The sequence below is a fragment of the Camellia sinensis genome, chromosome 2 (assembly GCF_055761805.1).
Source record: "Camellia sinensis isolate YWXY chromosome 2, ASM5576180v1, whole genome shotgun sequence".
Lineage (NCBI taxonomy): Eukaryota > Viridiplantae > Streptophyta > Magnoliopsida > Ericales > Theaceae > Camellia > Camellia sinensis.
In genome coordinates this window covers 182,951,443-182,969,339 of record NC_138962.1, presented here as the reverse complement: position 1 = coordinate 182,969,339, position 17,897 = coordinate 182,951,443, and positions in this window count along the sequence as shown.

Sequence of the window (17,897 nt, the reverse complement as noted above, 5' to 3'; positions counted from 1 at the left end):
ACATTTTCATTAATCTCTTTTAAAAATGTTCTCATTCGAGCTTTTCAAAAAGAGTAATTGTATTTGTCAAGTAAGGGTGGTCAAAATGTAGAATTACCCTCACAAATTGAATCCATTATCACAAATCAAATAATGTCTCACTTCTATAGCTTTGAAAACAAAGATTGACCGACTCGCTTTGATACTAATTGAAAAACTTTAAAAGCCCCGAGAGAGTGATTTTTAATTAGGATTTAATTTTAGCAATGAATAACAATCCCCAATCAAACACAAGTAGATCTAATTCAACTAAATGAGAATTGAGCTATATCTACTAAACAAATATCGACAAATCAACACAATGATATAACGTGAAAAAAATCACAATTGGAGCACTTCTAATTGTGATAAAAAATCACGGGCCAAAGCCACAAAATAATCCACTAAGAAGATAAATGAATTACACATGAGAACCCTCAATTACCTAGCTAATCCATGTTCAAATTGACCTGAACATGTTGTGCCTCTTCTACCACCGTCTTCATCTCATAATTACTTTGCCCAATGTTGAATACACAATGTTGATATCGAATCAACAACGATAAGTCATTCCGGAATCTACCAAAGTTTCAAGCTCAAGTTTCTCGGAATCCATCGATAAACACCTCTATTTGAGTTTGAATTTAAATGAAAGAAACCCCTTGACGATTATCAATACAAAACTTGTTGATCCATAAATTACCCTCAATTCATCAAGGAAACAATATATAAACACCCTCTAATATAGAATACTGTGTGAGTGAAAATCTGACCACATTGCTCGTTTAGTGATCAACTGGAGAGCACAGGCAGAATAGATGGCTTCGGTAACCTGTAACAGAAGAAAAAGCTCCGGCGGTGGTTCTTCCACCCGGGGGCACTCCGATGATCAAGTCAGTATATCTCTCAAAGATAATCAAGTGCTAAACGTAATACTCAAAACATAAATTGCATACCTTAGACCCACGGGGGTGCCTCTCTTTTATAATATACTCAATCCAAGTCCTATTAGAAGTATGACTTCTAAGAATTCCAATTCAGTGTTTACTTCGGACTCTCTAAGAGATAAAGATAAACTCCCTAAGAGCCTTATCCTTATCTTGGTTAAGTCCCCTCTTCGTCTTAGGACTCTTTCCCCTTATCTGTTTATCTCGGATTCCGATATCTTCGGAGATAACCTCGGCAATACCGAGATCACCTCGGCCTAACTACCACGACACGTGGCACCTCGACTGACACGTCGGCGTCACCATGCCACGTGTTGGTATTCAGAAAATACATCCCCACAAATACTATGGCTTATCTCCTCAAAGAGAATTCTGGATGGATTAAACCCTAAAACGCACAACCACGACACTTTATAATAAATAGGGATGCGAAGACTGCTTGAGCGCAGGAATGACTGCTCAAGCGGTGAGACTAGTAAGGCGGTGCTTCCACTTGACACTTCGCTCGAGTTCAAGACTTACCACTCAAGCGGTAAAACTCAACTATCAATATCTCTGAAATCAGATTGAGACACTGGAAGATCCAATTCAATGCTTAAGTGCACACTTGACCACTTGAGTGGTCCAAGAAGTTTGACAAGCTCAATAATGCTTTTGCTTAACCACGCATTTCCTTTAGCACAAACTCCTCTACTTCAGGCACAGATTGGGTTGGATTCACATCTAAGCACTCACAAAATCATAGAAAAAACAGTGCGAATGCAATTACATTTGAAAGGAAAGGAGTTTTGTCAAATGAGATTGTTAATTACAAAATACCTGACACTAAGGTACTGAATCCCTCTACTTTAACTAATAAAAATTTAAATTGGAGCACCACTTGAATTTTTGTCAAGATTGCCAGTAAAAAGATGCATATGGTATGTATGCACTTCGTAACATCACGTAAAATGTGTAATGAAATATATAACATATCGTAATAAAATTATAATTATTTTTTTGGTGTGATAAAAAGTAATGAATATTTGTGGTATATTTTGTCACTTTGTGATAAAGTTACAAATAGTAAATTTATGGTGTGTATTGTATAGTTATTCAAATACTAACCTTTTGAAATAGAAAAAAAAGATTATAGCCTACAGGGGCATAGATTGGCACCTTGCCACCTCTGTTTCTTTGGGTTGTTGAGTTTCATTTTGTTTTCTGCCATGGTCTTAGACACATGATTAGCTGGGGAGATGATAACAACCTAATTGGAATTATTATTTTTAGCATTGTTAAATCAACCAAGCAACTTGAATTCTATTTGTTAAAAATTCATTTTGACTTATCATGTAAATCATTTAAACTTGAATATATTTTAAAGCTCTTTCAGCTTTCAAATTAAACTTGAACTTGTTACTCAACTTGATAAATATATATATATATATATAGTATAAAAAAATTAAATTACTCAAACCCTACTTAAGTTCCACTTATTAAAAATACGTACGAGATCGATTTATTATGTGATAGGCTAATTGAGATATCATCATTCTAGCCCTAATGCAGTTGTAATCTATCTACTACTACCAATATATTTCACTGATTACATTAATATATTTTTTTATTTGTCATTTTAAGAAAAGAAGTTTTTAATTAACTAAATGACCCTTGTATATTTAAAAAACATTTGTTGCAATTGTTAGGTTGTAACTTGTAATGCAATTATCATCTCACAATCGAAATGGCGTCTACCAAACAATTTTTTGGTTTTATATTATATATTATGGTACATACTTCTCAATACGTAGGAGATTGATTTGTTATGTGGTAGGCTAATTGAGATATCATCATTCTAGCCATAATGCAGTTGTAATCTACCTAGTACTACCATTATATTTCATTACTTACATTAATATATTTTTTTATTTGTCATTTTAAGAAAACAAGTTTTTAATTAGCTAAATGATCCTTATATTTAAAAAACATTTGTTACAATTGTTAAGTTGTAACTTGTAATGCAATGATCATCTCACAATCGAAATGGCGTCTACCAAACAATTTGTTGGTTCTATATTATATATTGGGGAAATATTATGGTGTATACTTCTCAAGTGTGTATTATATATAATTTTATATTTTTTGAGTCATAACTAAAAATAATATATTTTAACTAAATACAGCATAAGACACAATTAAAGATTTCATGAGTCATAACTAAAATAATATCATAACTGAATAAAAAAAAATATTTATAACTAAAAAGAAAAATGACATAATTAAAAATATATATGATACACTCTTTAAAAGATATGTATAATAAAATTTCCCTATATTATAATCTTGTCATTAATATATTATTCTTAGCTTTACTTTCCCACATTACGTGGAATGGGAGTCACCAACGACCCTCCACTCGAAGAACCAAAGGCTTTGTTTGATTTGTCTTTGAAATCATGATTTTAAAAGTAAAACTTTTAAATTATTTTTTAAAATTCATAACTAAATACATAACTCAAAATTATTTAAAACTTAATTTAAAAATTAATTTCAAAACTCATAACTAAACACACAATTCAAAACTCAATTTAAAACTCTTTTGATGATATAGTGTTGAAAATGGTTAATGATGAGATTGTTAGATTATTTTTATAAAAAATTTGAAAAAAAATAATTTCTACATTTAAAAATATCTAAAACAAATATATATATATATATATATATATTTCAAATAATAGGTTGCGATTGCAAACAAAAAAAGAAGAAGAAGAAGAAGAAGAAGAAGAAGAAGAAGATTGCACTGTTCTGGTCAACCGGCCGAATGTCTGGGAGGATGTCCAAGTGGATGACTGGGTAGACCCAATCAACTCTTTTTAAAATTTAAAATTCAAAAATTCATTTCAAAATTCATAACCAAACATATTTTTTTTTTTCAAAACTCAACTAATAATTTCATACTCAAATCATAATACAAAAAAAAAAAAAAAAAAAATCACAATTCTTAAAATAAACCAAAGGCGTTTTCTTCAATATTTTCGTGCAAATTGTCCGAAAAGACAACATTCAAATAAAAAATTTAATAGTTTACAATTGACAACACCACGCTACATGTAATTGGCAGTGAAGCTAGGTAGCTTGACAAATAGGTGGCTCAACTCTGTTTCAATGACGTGGCATTGGTGATGTGGAAATTATTTAAATATATATATTGTTTTTTATTTTTAAAATACTAAATCTAGTTGTTGTTGATAATATATGATTTATTGGGATATTTTATCAATTATTTTTCTAGTAAATTCTATACCTTTAGTAACACCATTATTTAGTAGATTTTGTAAAAAATTATGATGTTGTTGACAGTATGCGATTAGTATTAATAATTGATTACGATCTAGTAACAGATCTTGAACATAAAAGTGGTGATAAAAACTCATGAACAGGAAAAACTTCTTACTTCTTATAATTTTAAGATTTTTTTTTTTAATTTTATTTTAGGCTCACTATACTTCCAAAATAAGAACCGTATCTAAAGACTTTGACCGTAACCTGAACGTAGTTGGCGTAGGGTTCTAGCATGGGCAAGCTTCCAGTTTACAGAGGTTGCTAACCTCAACCTTTCCTTTTCCTAGATCAAGCTCAACACAGATCTGTTTCCTTTCGTACTTCAAACCGTAACTTCAGAAGCTATTCCTTTGATTATGTAGGAGGCCTAAGATCAATAACTCGACAAACAGTAGTAACGCTCTTTTCTAGAAATGGAAAACTTTTTTATTTATTGAACAAAAATTTTCAAGGAAAGGGGTGCCTATAGACTATTGGATTGCTAGAGTATTATTTATGTTAGGTTTTGTAATTGGCAATCTTGTTTGACAAAACTCCTTTCAGTTGAAATTTTATTTGTTATTTTGTTTCAGTGAGACTATGAGTGTTTAGATGTGAATCCAACTCGAATTGTGCTTATGTAGAGGAAGGAGTTTGTGATCTTGATTCTTTCATGTTTGCCACATCGTTGATTATGTACGGGGATTGAGCTATCATTTGTGCGCTCGAGCAGAGAAAATGATCATTCAGTATTTTTGTAGAGAGTCTAGCGGTCAGCCTATATGTTTTGCACTCTCACCGCTCGAGCGGTCTTCGCAATCCAGTTTACTATAAGGTGAGGAGTTTGTTGTTTTTAGGGTTTGAGTGGTCCAGATTTTCAGAGAGGAAGAAAAAAACAAAGTGCTTTATATTGAATGGTGCTTTATGAGTATTTCCTTGATGATTTAAGAGTGATCAATAGATCCATGAACTTATATCAACATCATCAAGGGGTTTGTTTGTTTTCTTTTATTCACAAAAGAGAGAGTTGTTCTTCAGTGAATTCCAAGGAACTTGGGCTTGAAACTTTGGTGGATTTCAAAGTGGCTCATCGTTGTGGATTCGACATTGGCGTTGTGAATTCAACATTGGGTAAGACAATTCTAAGGTGAAGACGATGGTGGAAGTGGCACGTTAGAGTCGGTTTAATTCAGGCATGGATTCGCTAGTCAATTGAGGGAACACTTTTGTAATTTCTTTTTGTCTTCTTAGTGAATTGTTTTGTAGCTTTAATCTGTGATTTTTTGTTATAATTGGAGACGCTCCAATTGTGATTTTTTCTACGTTAAATCGTTGTGTCTATTTGTCTTGATTGTTTGATTAGAATTGTTATTTATTATTTTAAATTGAAATATAATCATGAACCAATATCTCGAGGATTTTTTATTTTTCAATTTGCTCTAAGCCTAAGAACCAGTTTCTTAGTTTCAAGTATACTCTAAATAATCTGTGTCCGCCTTTTGCTCTTCCTTAAGACCTTTATATAGGCACTTGTGGTCTTCAAGTCTAAATTTCAACTTAATCTATAAATATAAAATATTTTACATATTATATTTTATTGTTGCTAAAAGACAAACAAAAGACAAGTAGGCAGATGGTGTGATCACATAGTAATCACATATTATTTATGAACAAGAGACACCTAGTTGTATAGTCATATGGAAGTGTAGTCTTCAACCCATGGTTTTGCCAAACTGCCCATGATTGTCAATCAATTGCATTTTCTAGATTTCATAACCCCTCATTAGCCATGACATCACTAAGATCATAATTTTCATCATATTCTTTAAGCATTTCATACCATCTTTCTAAATCTTGCTCCATTAGATATTTTTTTAAAAAAATTTATATCCTCTTTCAAATAAATATATTTCAGAATCTACCTGTTTCAAGTAATCATATACTGATTCATAGGGCAATCCTAGAATAATTATTTTTTCTGCTAAGGATGGTGTTACTGCAAAGGTGGTCTTTCCATAATAAATGAATTTAAACCTAACCCTTGTTAATTCTGTTGTTTCTTGAGATATTATGAAAAACCCTCTTGGCCTTGCTTCTATTGGATCAATTATAAAGGATTCGTCCCAATCTTTGAACCAATCACATTTGTAAGGGATCACATCATTTTTGTTTTTTATTTTTATAAGATAATGAGTTGCATTTAGACGTTTATTCTTTATCTTTGTTTTGGCAGTTGTAAATGTGATGGGGGTCATGCTTGGATATTCATTATAGACTTCATAAATTCTCTTGAACATGAATTGTTGGAATTTGGTTAGCTGAGAGAACATGGTACTATGTGGGTGAGGTGGAATGTCGAATGTATTGACTATTCCTAATTTTCACATTTGGACAAGAGGATCTTTTGGGCTGATGACCATGTTTGGATCGAATGAAACCTTTAACATTCTATAATTATACAAAGCTATCCGACTGTTGAAGTAGCACCATTGAGTTCCTAGATAGGTGACTCTTTCTTCATACCATTTAAGAAATAACTTAATGAAAGTACATCTTCTTATTTTATATTGGATGTCATAGGGGAGTTGAAGAAGCAAATATAATAGTTCTAATTGTAAAAAAGTTTTGGCAACTAAACGGGTTGTCTTAATGAGCTTGTTCACAGAATGACCCTTCCTTGCTGCCTGCATTTTTTTGATAATTTCAGCGCTGTCTTGTATCACCAAGTCCAACACTTCTTGAGTCTATGCCAAGAATGTTTCCTTCTCTGGCGATGTAAGTCTTGTGGATGTGGATGTCATCTACAAGTTCTCGAGTTAGAGTATCTGCTAAACTATTTTTTATTACCATTAATATGTTTTATATCAATGGTAAATTGTTTTAATCAGAGTTGTCATTGTAAAAACCTCCCTTGCGTTTGTATGTTAGATAAATTCTTATTTACGAAGCCTAGTAGGCCTTTGCAATCAATTCTTATTAAAAACAGTTTTCGCACTAAAAATATTAAAAACTTTTCTATTCCTTTTATTATGGCTAATAATTCTGTTTGTATAGTGAGATAATTGCATTTGGCTTGATTAAAACTTCCATTACAATACCTGCATAGTTGAATATTTTATTTTATTTTATTTTTAGCATTGTGCTCCAATGATTGTTACTTGCATCGGTTTCTAGTACCAGTTCATCATTTTCATTAGAAGTGTTAGGGTAGGCAAATCCTTACACTTTTCTTTTAAAATTTTTACTAATATGGAGTCGATTGAGTTCCAAATCCAACTCTTATCCTTTTTTAATTTCTTTTATAATGGTCTTCTTATTTTAGTTAAGTCTTTTATAAAATTTCAGGCATAAGTTAAACATCCTAAAGATCTTTCTAATTTACGAGCATAGCAAATTTTCGATCTTGAGACATGTGTAAAATTATCATTATTTAATTTAGATTCTTTTTGCTGCAAAATATTTTGTTTTGTGTTGCTATCATTAATATCCCCTGCGCATTTATTTACTCTGCATGTAGAAATGGCTGCTAAGACAGTGGTGGCAGACTTAACTAAGGGAGAGAAATTGGATGGCGACAATTATGATATATGGCGCCGTAAGATCCAATACCTCCTCAATGAGCAAGAAGTGTTGACCACACTTGAACAAGTGATGGTTGAGCCAGAACAGGGCAATACAGCTCAACATCGTCGTGATCTTGAAGCCTTTCAAACTTGGCGTAACAAAGATCGGTGTGCGCGCTTTACTATGTTGAGCAGCATGCACAACGACTTGATTAGTGAGTTTGAGCATTGCCCGACTGCATTTGAGATGTGGAAAGCTCTCAAGCAAAAGTTTGGTATTACCTCTTTGGCAAAGCTACGTGGGCTGACTATGAAGTTCGACTCATATCAGAAAAGGGCGCATCACTCGATGAAGTAGCATTTGAGAGTCATGTCAGCCATGATACGTGAGCTTGCGGCTGCTGGGCATAATTTGACTCAAGAGCAGCAAGTACAGGCTGTGATACGCTCTCTGCCAAATTCTTGGGAGCAGATGAAGCAGAACATGATGCATAATGAGAGTGTGAAAACATTCGAAGACATATCGCGTCATTTGGAGCTAGAGGCTGAGCGCCTTGAGGTGGCTAAGTTTGATGGTTCTGCTATGGTGGTTGAGTCAAGCTCACGTAGGACTTCTCAGTTCAAACGTGGAAAAGCAAAAGATGCCCCTAAGAAGCAAGCAGCGGCTGCGCTTAAGCCCAATAGCGCTAGAAATTTCAAGCGTAGGGGCAAGAGAGGTGGTATGAAGGCAAAGGCTAAGATGACATGCTTTAACTGTAACAAAGAAGGACACTTCGCTCGGGATTGCCCTGAGCAGAAGAAGGTACTCCCTTACTTAATTTCTCGCATTCAATGCTTTGTGTCTAGTCAAGCATTAATTGCTCATTCTCCTCATTTTTGGGTTGTAGACTCCGGAGCAACAGACCACATCGCGAGGGACAGAGTAGGGTTCGTTGAGTATCGCCGAGTACCTGCTGGGAGCAGAAAAGTTTACATGGGGAACGAGTCCAGTGTGGAGGTGCTTGGCATTGGCACATTCAAGCTGGAAATGCGACGAGGGCGCACCTTGTATCTTCATGATGTTCTTTATGCTCCGGATATTCGGCGAAACTTAGTTTCAGTTATTAGCATGATAAGCCTTGGTTTTAGTTTTTGTTTTGAGAATAATGGTGTTAGCATTTATTTGGGAACAATTTTTTATGGTTTTGGTTATCTTTCAGATGGTTTTTTAGTTTTGGATGTGGATGATTCTAGTATTAATAAAAATGCCAATGGCTCTATTTCTAATATTGCATCTTTTTGTGATAATGATTCTATGAGATGGCATGCTAGATTAGGCCACATAGGGCAAGACAGGATGACTAGATTGGCTAGAGAAGGTCTTTTAGGCCCACTCGCTAGAGTCACTTTGCCTACTTGTGAGCACTGTCTTGCTGGAAAGGCAACAAGGAAACCATTTGGGAAAGCCATAAGGGCATCTATCCCATTGCAACTTATTCATTCTGATATATGTGGACCAATGAATGTGAGGGCAAGGCATGGAGCCCCTTATTTCATCACATTTATAGATGATTGCACACGTTTTGGTCATGTCTATCTGATTTCTCACAAGTCAGAAGCATTGGATTGCTTTAGACGGTATGTTAATGAGGTTGAGAATCAATTAGACAAGAGCATTAAAGCTCTAAGGACTGACCGAGGACGTGAGTATCTATCTGAGCAATTTAAAGTGCTCTGTGAGGAAAAAGGAGTTATCAGGCAATTGACAATTCCTAGGACTCCACAACAAAATGGTGTAGCGGAGAGAAGGAATCGCACATTGCTTGACATGGTTAGATCAATGATGGCGCAAGCTAATCTTCCAATTTCTTATTGGGGAGATGCTTTGTTGACTGCTGCCTACGTCCTTAACCGTGTGCCCTCCAAATCAGTTCCTTCCACCCCATATGAGATGTGGACTGGCAAAAAGCCTGATTTGGGCAATTTGCGGCCTTGGGGTTCGGCAGCTTACATACACAACGCTTCTCATAAGTTTGGGAAGTTGGGCCCTAGAGGAAAGAAGTGTATCTTCATTCGCTATAGTGAGCATTCTAAGGGCTATGTGTTTGTTGGGGAGCATCCGGATGGAAGTGTGACTGAAATTGAGTCGTGAGATGTGGATTTCCTAGAGGAGGATTTCCTTAGCAGAGGTGAGGTAACTAGAGAAGTAGAATTCTACGAGATGGAGGATCTACTTGAAGGCGCACCTAGTAGCTTAGTAGAGAATGAGGAAATAATTCCTCAAGCTCCTAGGGACAGTGGGAGCGATCTACCTACCCATGGATTAGATCCAATGGATGAGGATTCTCAGGATTCTCAACTACGTAGAAGCAAACGTGGAGCTATACCCCGTCGTCGTTTTGAGATTGAAGGGGAAGCATTCATGATTGCTCCGAGTGGTGAGATGGAGCCTAAGAATCTCAAAGAGGCTCTCTCATCCCCAGCTAGTAAAGAATGGAGTACTGCAATGGAAGAAGAAATAGAGTCTATGAAGAAAAATCATGTCGGGGACTTGGTTGATTTGCCGCTAGGGCGCAAGACTATTGGGAACAAATGAGTTCTCAAAATCAAGCGCAAGGCGGATGGTTCCATAGAAAGGTATAAGGCTCGCCTAGTGGCGAAAGGTTACACCCAACGAGAGGGTGTGGACTATGAGGAAACTTTTTCACCAGTTGTAAGGTTTGCCTCTATTCGCCTAATCCTGGCCATAGTAGCTTAGTTGGACTTAGAGCTATATCAGATGGACGTTAAAACTGCATTTCTCAATGGAGAACTGGATGAAGAGATCTATATGGATCAACCAGAAGGCTTTGTGGCAGTAGGTCAGGAGCGCAAAGTTTGCAAGCTTCAATGATCTATTTATGGCTTAAAGCAATCATCCAGACAGTGGAATCTGAGATTTCATCAAGCCATTATTTCAAATGGGTTTACGACGATTGATGAAGATCACTGTGTGTACGTTAAGCGGTCCAAGGACATTTTTCTGATATTGTCATTATATGTAGATGACATATTATTGGCTGGAAATGACAAGGAGATGATTGTCGCCACTAAAATGTGGTTGTTCTCTACATTTGAAATGAAGGACATGGGTGAGGCGAGCTATGTGCTCGGTGTTAAGATCCTTAGGGATCGCTCTAGGAGACTTCTTGGTTTGTCTCAAGAGACTTACATTAAGACTATTCTAGAGCGGTTCCAGATGCAGAGCTGCAAACCCATTGACACTCCTGTTGCAAAAGGCGAGAGCCTAAGCCTTGATATGGGTCCTAAGACTCAAGAAGAAAATGAAAAGATGGCCCGTGTTCCCTATGCAAATGCTGTTGGAAGCTTGATGTATGCTATGATGTGTACACGTCCTGACATTTGTTATGCAGTCGGATTGGTGAGTCGTTACCAATCCAACCCAGGACCAGCTCATTGGAAAGCAGTTAAGAGGATATTACGATATCTTAGAGGGACTGCAGATTACACACTTTGCTACCAGAGTTCAGATCTACATCTAGTTGGCTATTGTGATGCTGACTGGGGAGGAGACCTAGATGAGCGTAAGTGTACTTCAGGATATGCTTTCATGCTTAGCGATGGTGCTATTTCTTGGAGCAGTAAGAAGCAATCCTATATCGCCTTATCGACTATGGGGGCTGAGTTTGTGGCTTGTTCATCTGCCGTTCAGGAAGCCGTGTGGTTGAGGAGATTCCTTCAGCATTTGGATGTTGTCACACACACTTCAGACCCTGTGACTATCCATTGTGACAGCATGGCTGCACTCGCTTACGCTAAGGATCCTAAATACCATGGCAGAACCAAACACATTGATGTGAGGTTCAATTTTATCAGAGATATTTTGGCGCAGAAAGAAGTGATCCTAGAGCACATCCCTACGAGTCGCATGGTTGCGGACCCTTTGACTAAGCCCATTGCTAGAGATGTTTATCTTACTCATGTTAGGGCTTTAGGACTACGTAGGTGGTGATATTTTTTTATGTGCATTCAGTTGAACTCTTTTTTTTTTTTGGGGATATTTATGCCATTAGTATTCATACTTGTTTCTATTACACATTTATGTTTACTACTTTTAGTAATGGTCTGTGAATTAGCATACACAAAATAATTAAATTGATGTTAGCAGGCAAGATTGGCTCACTCACACGAGCAATCGCCCTTAGCGCTAGGTAGCGAGTAAGGATGAGACTAGAAGCTAAAATTATCCACTAGCTATGTCGCCTTGGTTGGAGCCAAGATGAGGTCTTGTTAGAGACTGACCATGGATATGAGAGTACCCACTTTTCCATGATATGTCTATTATGGATAGCCAGATGCGAGATCTCATTTGATGCCTGAGAGGCGAGCAAATAGAGAATTCGAGTTAGACGCTAGGAAGTGACTCGTGCGCTTAAGAGCGACTAGACTAAGATCTGTATGGTGTGTGAGTTTAACATCACTCTTTGGAAGAGTAACTCCACTATAACATGCATTCATACTGCATGTGCTTATCGACCCGTTAGCGAGGTGAAAGAATGGATCCCTGCTTCTTCACCGTGTGAGTCCTAAAAGTCTTTTTTTTTTTCCTAAATGACTTCACTTTGTGCCTTTTGTGACCTTTGACTATGTCATAAGATGAGGAGTTGATGTTCAGCTACTTTGGTATGTTGCCTACGATCATGTATGATTCGGCTTTAAGGGACATTACTGGGAAAGCGGTCAATTTTAAATTGAATGATATAAGGGTGAAGGGAAGATCATCTAGTTCTACATCTCTGCTCTATATTCACTGTCGACAACTCACATCGCTCTTTATAGGATGCTGATTGGGTGTGAATATAATGCGGGACCTAGGAGAGTCAAACATGCTCTTTGAGGGATTAGAGATGTTTTTGGACTGATGTAGCTAGATGGGTCTGGGTACATGAGACACTATTTCTGTTCTTTTTGGGTTGATGTCTCTATGCTGACTCATATTGAGTTTCTAGTATAGAGCTCCCACATGCAGGTGTTCTCAGCGGTCGCACGGTGCATTGGCTAGTATGAGATTGTTCATTTTTGGGGAGATTGAGATAGAGATGTGGCAGTGTCATGCCAACTCATGTGCGAGTGGAAGATGTTAGTAATGGTCGCCCATGTGGCATGACCATTTGAATTTGAACCTTATCCAAATAGGTTTTGAAATTGAATTCAAACCTATTTAGGATAACCACTCAGGATATAGATATTATCAGTTTTAACTGATATGGATAGATTATAATAATATATTATATATCTGATATATGGTTATGGGTGATTAAGTCAGAAACAACGTATGATCTGTTTCTACCCATATACTGTCTCTCTCCCAAAAACAACAATCAAGTCCTTTGCACTGTGAGTTGTGTGGGTGATATTCAATCTGTGATATCACTCCACTGCTGGGTTGGTTTTCGGTTTTCTGAAGCACGTGATTTATCCAAGAGGTTCTATCATTGAAAGGTATGATCTGATTATTTTATCCGCTGCATATTTTATTATGTTTTAATTTACAGTCTTCAACCCATGGTTTTGCCAAACTGCCCATGATTTTGTCAATCAATTGCATTTTCTAGATTTCATGCCCCCTCATTACCCATGACATCAATAAGATCATAATTTTCATCATATTCTTCAAACATTTCATACCATCTTTCTAAATCTTGCTCCATTAGATATTTTTTTTAAAAAATTTACATCCTCTTTCAGATAAATATATTTCAGAATCTACCTGTTTCAAGTAATCATATACTGATTCATAGGGCAATCCTAGAATAATCATTTTTTCTGCCAAGGATGGTGTTACTGCAAAGGTGGTCTTTCCATAATAAATGAATTTAAACCCAACCCTTGTTAATTCTGTTGTTTCGTGAGATATTATGAAAAACCCTCTTGGCCTTGCTTCTATTGGATCAATTATAAAGGATTCGTCCCAATCTTTGAACCAATCACATTTGTAGGGGATCACATCATTTTTGTTTTTTATTTTTATTAGATAATGAGTTGCATTTAGACATTTATCCTTTATCTCTGTTTGGACAGTTGTAATTGTGATGGGGTCATGCTTGGATATTCATTATAGACTTCATAAATTCTCTTGAACATGAATTGTTGGAATTTGGTGAGCTGAGAGAACATGGTACTATGTGGGTGAGGTGGAATGTCGAATGTATTGACTATTCCTAATTTTCACATTTGAATAAGAGGATCTTTTGGACTGATGACCTTGTTTGGATCGAATGAAACCTTTAACATTCTATAATTATACAAAGTTATCCGACTGTTGAAGTAGCACCATTGAGTTCCCAGATAGGTGACTCTTTCTTCATACCATTTAAGAAATAACTTAATGAAAGTACATCTTCTTATTTTATATTGGATGTCATAGGGGAGTTGAAAGAGCAAATATAATAGTTCTAATTGTAAAAAGGTTTTGGCAACTAAACGGGTTGTCCTAATGAGCTTGTTCACAGAACGGCCCTTCCTTGTTGCCTGCATTTTTTTGATAATTTTAGTGCTGTCTTGTATCACCAAGTCCAGCACTTCTTGAGTCTATGCCAAGAATGTTTCCTTCTCTGGCGGTGTAAGTCTTGTGGATGTGGATGCCATCTACAAGTTCTCGAGTTAGAGTATCTGCTAAACTATTTTTTATTACCATTAATATGCTTTATATCAAAGGTAAATTGCTTTAATCAAAGTTGCCATCGTAAAAACCTCCCTTGCGCCTGTATGTTAGATAAATTCTTATTTACGAAGCCGGCCTTTGCATCAATTCTTATTAAAAATAGTTTTGGCGCCAAAAATATTAAAAACTTTTCTATTCCTTTTATTATGACTAATAATTCTCTTTGTATAGTGAGATAATTACATTTGGCTTGATTAAAACTTCCATTACAATACCTGCATAGTTGAATATTTTATTTTATTTTTAGCATTGTGCTCCAATGATTGTTACTTGCATCGATTTCTAGTACTAGTTCATCATTTTCATTAGAAGTGTTAAGGTAGGCAAATCCTTACACTTTTCTTTTAAAATTTTTACTAATATGGAGTCGATTGAGTTCCAAATCCAACTCTTATCCTTTTTTAATTTCTTTTGTAATGGTTTTGTTATTTTAATTAAGTCTTTTATAAAATTTAGGGTGATGCACCAATAAATCCTAATTTGTGAACTTGTGAACTATTTGGTCCTAAATGTTTTCTTGTAGACTGAAAGGTCCCATTATAGGAAAATTGACGATAGAGGGCATATACATCACGACGTGAATGTGGACGTTAGTGGGCAAAGTTGGTAAATTGACAGTGTGTGAAATTACAAATTGGGACATCATTTTCCTATGGTGTTGCGTGCGTATTTTGAGGTTGGGCGGTGGTAAAGTTGCAGAGAGAGGAAATTTGGGGTTTCTATGTGATGAGGAGTAACATACAAAATTAAGTTACACAGTACGAACAACTTCACAATCAATTAACAGCAACTGTGCAATATTAATGTTATGAGTGCCATTAATAAACACACATGAACACACAGAAAACGTTAAAATAATGGGGAATAAAAAACCCACAGCCACTTCAACCCATATAAAACACCAATCTGAATGACAATGACATACCAATACACATCAACCGAAACCACAACACAACACACCCCGAACGTCACGTGAAACAACATAATACAAATGTAAAACACCCCCAATAACACGACTCACCTGTTGCAATCCCGACGGGTCCAGAGAACGATGCAAAATGACAGCCAAGAAAAAAATCAAACAAAACTGTAAAACAATGGAGCACAACACAAACAACCTACCGCTGCTCTCCCAAAGTCAACCCAAACCCTTACACACGTTAACATTAGCAATTCCCCCCGCCAACACACCGAATCCCCAAGTTAGGAAAAACAAATCCCACAAAAGGGTATTAATGTAAACTTAAACATACTCAAAATCAACTCTGTAAACATTACCAAACAAAAGGGACTAAATGGTGCATAAGAAAACTCTTAGGACTAAATGGTTCAACTTTCCATAATCTAGGATTTATGGATAAATTTTTCTAAAATTTAAGGCATAAGCTAAACATCCTAAAAATCTTTCTAATTGTTTTATATTCGTGATTTTATTAGGTAATTTATTAATTTTTTTAAGAATATGACTTTGCATTTTTATTGATCCTGTCTTGATTTCAAATCCTAAAAATTCTATTTTCTTTTGTGCATACACACATTTCTTTTCACCTAACACTATTCCATGTTCTTCACATTTTTCTGTTATTATTTTGATATATATTCTATGTTGTTCGATGAATCTAGAGAAAATTAAAATATCATCTTTATATACAAGACATTATTTAGTTTCTTAAAGATGTTATCCATTCTTCTTTAAAATATTTAAAGTGCATTTTTTAATCCAAATGGGTTTACAAACCATTTATAATGTCCTTATGGCGCATTAAAAGCTGTTAGTGGCATAATCTCTTTATCCATTTTGATTTGCCAGTAATCCACTTTTGCAGTCCATTTTGGAGAATCAGGAGGCACCCTGTATTCTGTTAAAAGGGACTTGCTTATTTGAAATAAAATAACCATCTCTTTTGGTATTATCATTTAATTTTTTGTAATTTATTATCATTCTAGTTTTTCCTCTTTTAATTTCTGCATGATTTCTAACCATAAAAGCTGGACTACTATGTGGACTATTATTATCTCTAATTAGACATTTTTGCTTGATATCTTCTATCTCTTTTCTAAATTCTTCAATATCATTTTAAGTATATACCATTTCTTTTACTCTAATTATTTTATTGGAGTCGATTAGGTCTAATTTAGTTATACTTCTATCTTTATGCCAAAATTTTAATAGATCTTTGTTATATAAATTTTTACATATTTCTTGTTGCTCCTTTTGAATTTCTTCTTAAATACTAATTTCTTTAATACTTAGTTCAGTTTTGCATCTGGTTAGAGAAATTACCTCCTTATCATGCTTACTGTGGACTAAGTAAATGTTATGATGTGTAATAACTGTTTTTAGCTTTAAGACTTCAATTGGTTTATTATTATTTGTGAAAATAACATAATGTAACGTTTGAGCACAAGAGTTATATAATCTTAAAAAATTATTTTTTATGATTACATCATGTGATGGTTTATGAGTTGCCCAAAGTTTGGGAATGATGAAGGCGGCGAAATTTACTTGTAACACCCCCAAAATTATAACAATAGATAATTTCATAATCCATCAACAAACGTATGGATGCTCATTAGATTCAATCATTCATTAAGACAATATTACCTAAACATTCTCTCTTTTGTTAAATCCTTTAATGTAATACAAAGATGACATCATATGCATTAATACATTCATTAACCCTAAGTTACAAATCTATAGCATATGACAGATATACACAGAACAAAAGAAGAAAATAGAAGTTCTTGCCCTATGGGCTACATATTTCTAAGTCGATACTTGGTTATAACAAAAGTGAGTCAAGCCCAATATAAATAAAAAGCCCGAAGCTTGTACAAAAGATATTTACAACACAAATAAATGAGCCTTCAACTTTAAGATCCTCCCAAGCTAAGCCCTTAGCGAAAGCATATTATCAGTACCTAAAAATTGGTATCCACATAAGGTGAGATAAAAACCAATAGAGATTGCTTTAATATACTGTATGATACTTAACAAAATCAGATGGTGAATGCACATGAACTCTATTTACCAAAACGTTACATTTTCCTCTTTCAAAACAATGCAATGCTATGTTTATAAATCAATTCATAAACTGATACTCATAATTAGAAAACGGGGTAGTAGATACACAATACTAGGAATCTCTAAGTATGTGTCTGCTAGTAAGTTACACAAACACTACTAAAGCCATTTTACTGGTACTAACCGAAAGGATCAGCACCTAACCGTGTGGATTTCTAGACTTTCACCAAGCACACACAGACCAACGTAGATAATACGACAACCACACCCTCTAACCAAATTCACTAAGCTATTTACTCATTTTTCTCAAAACGATACATTTTCAATGTATAAATATA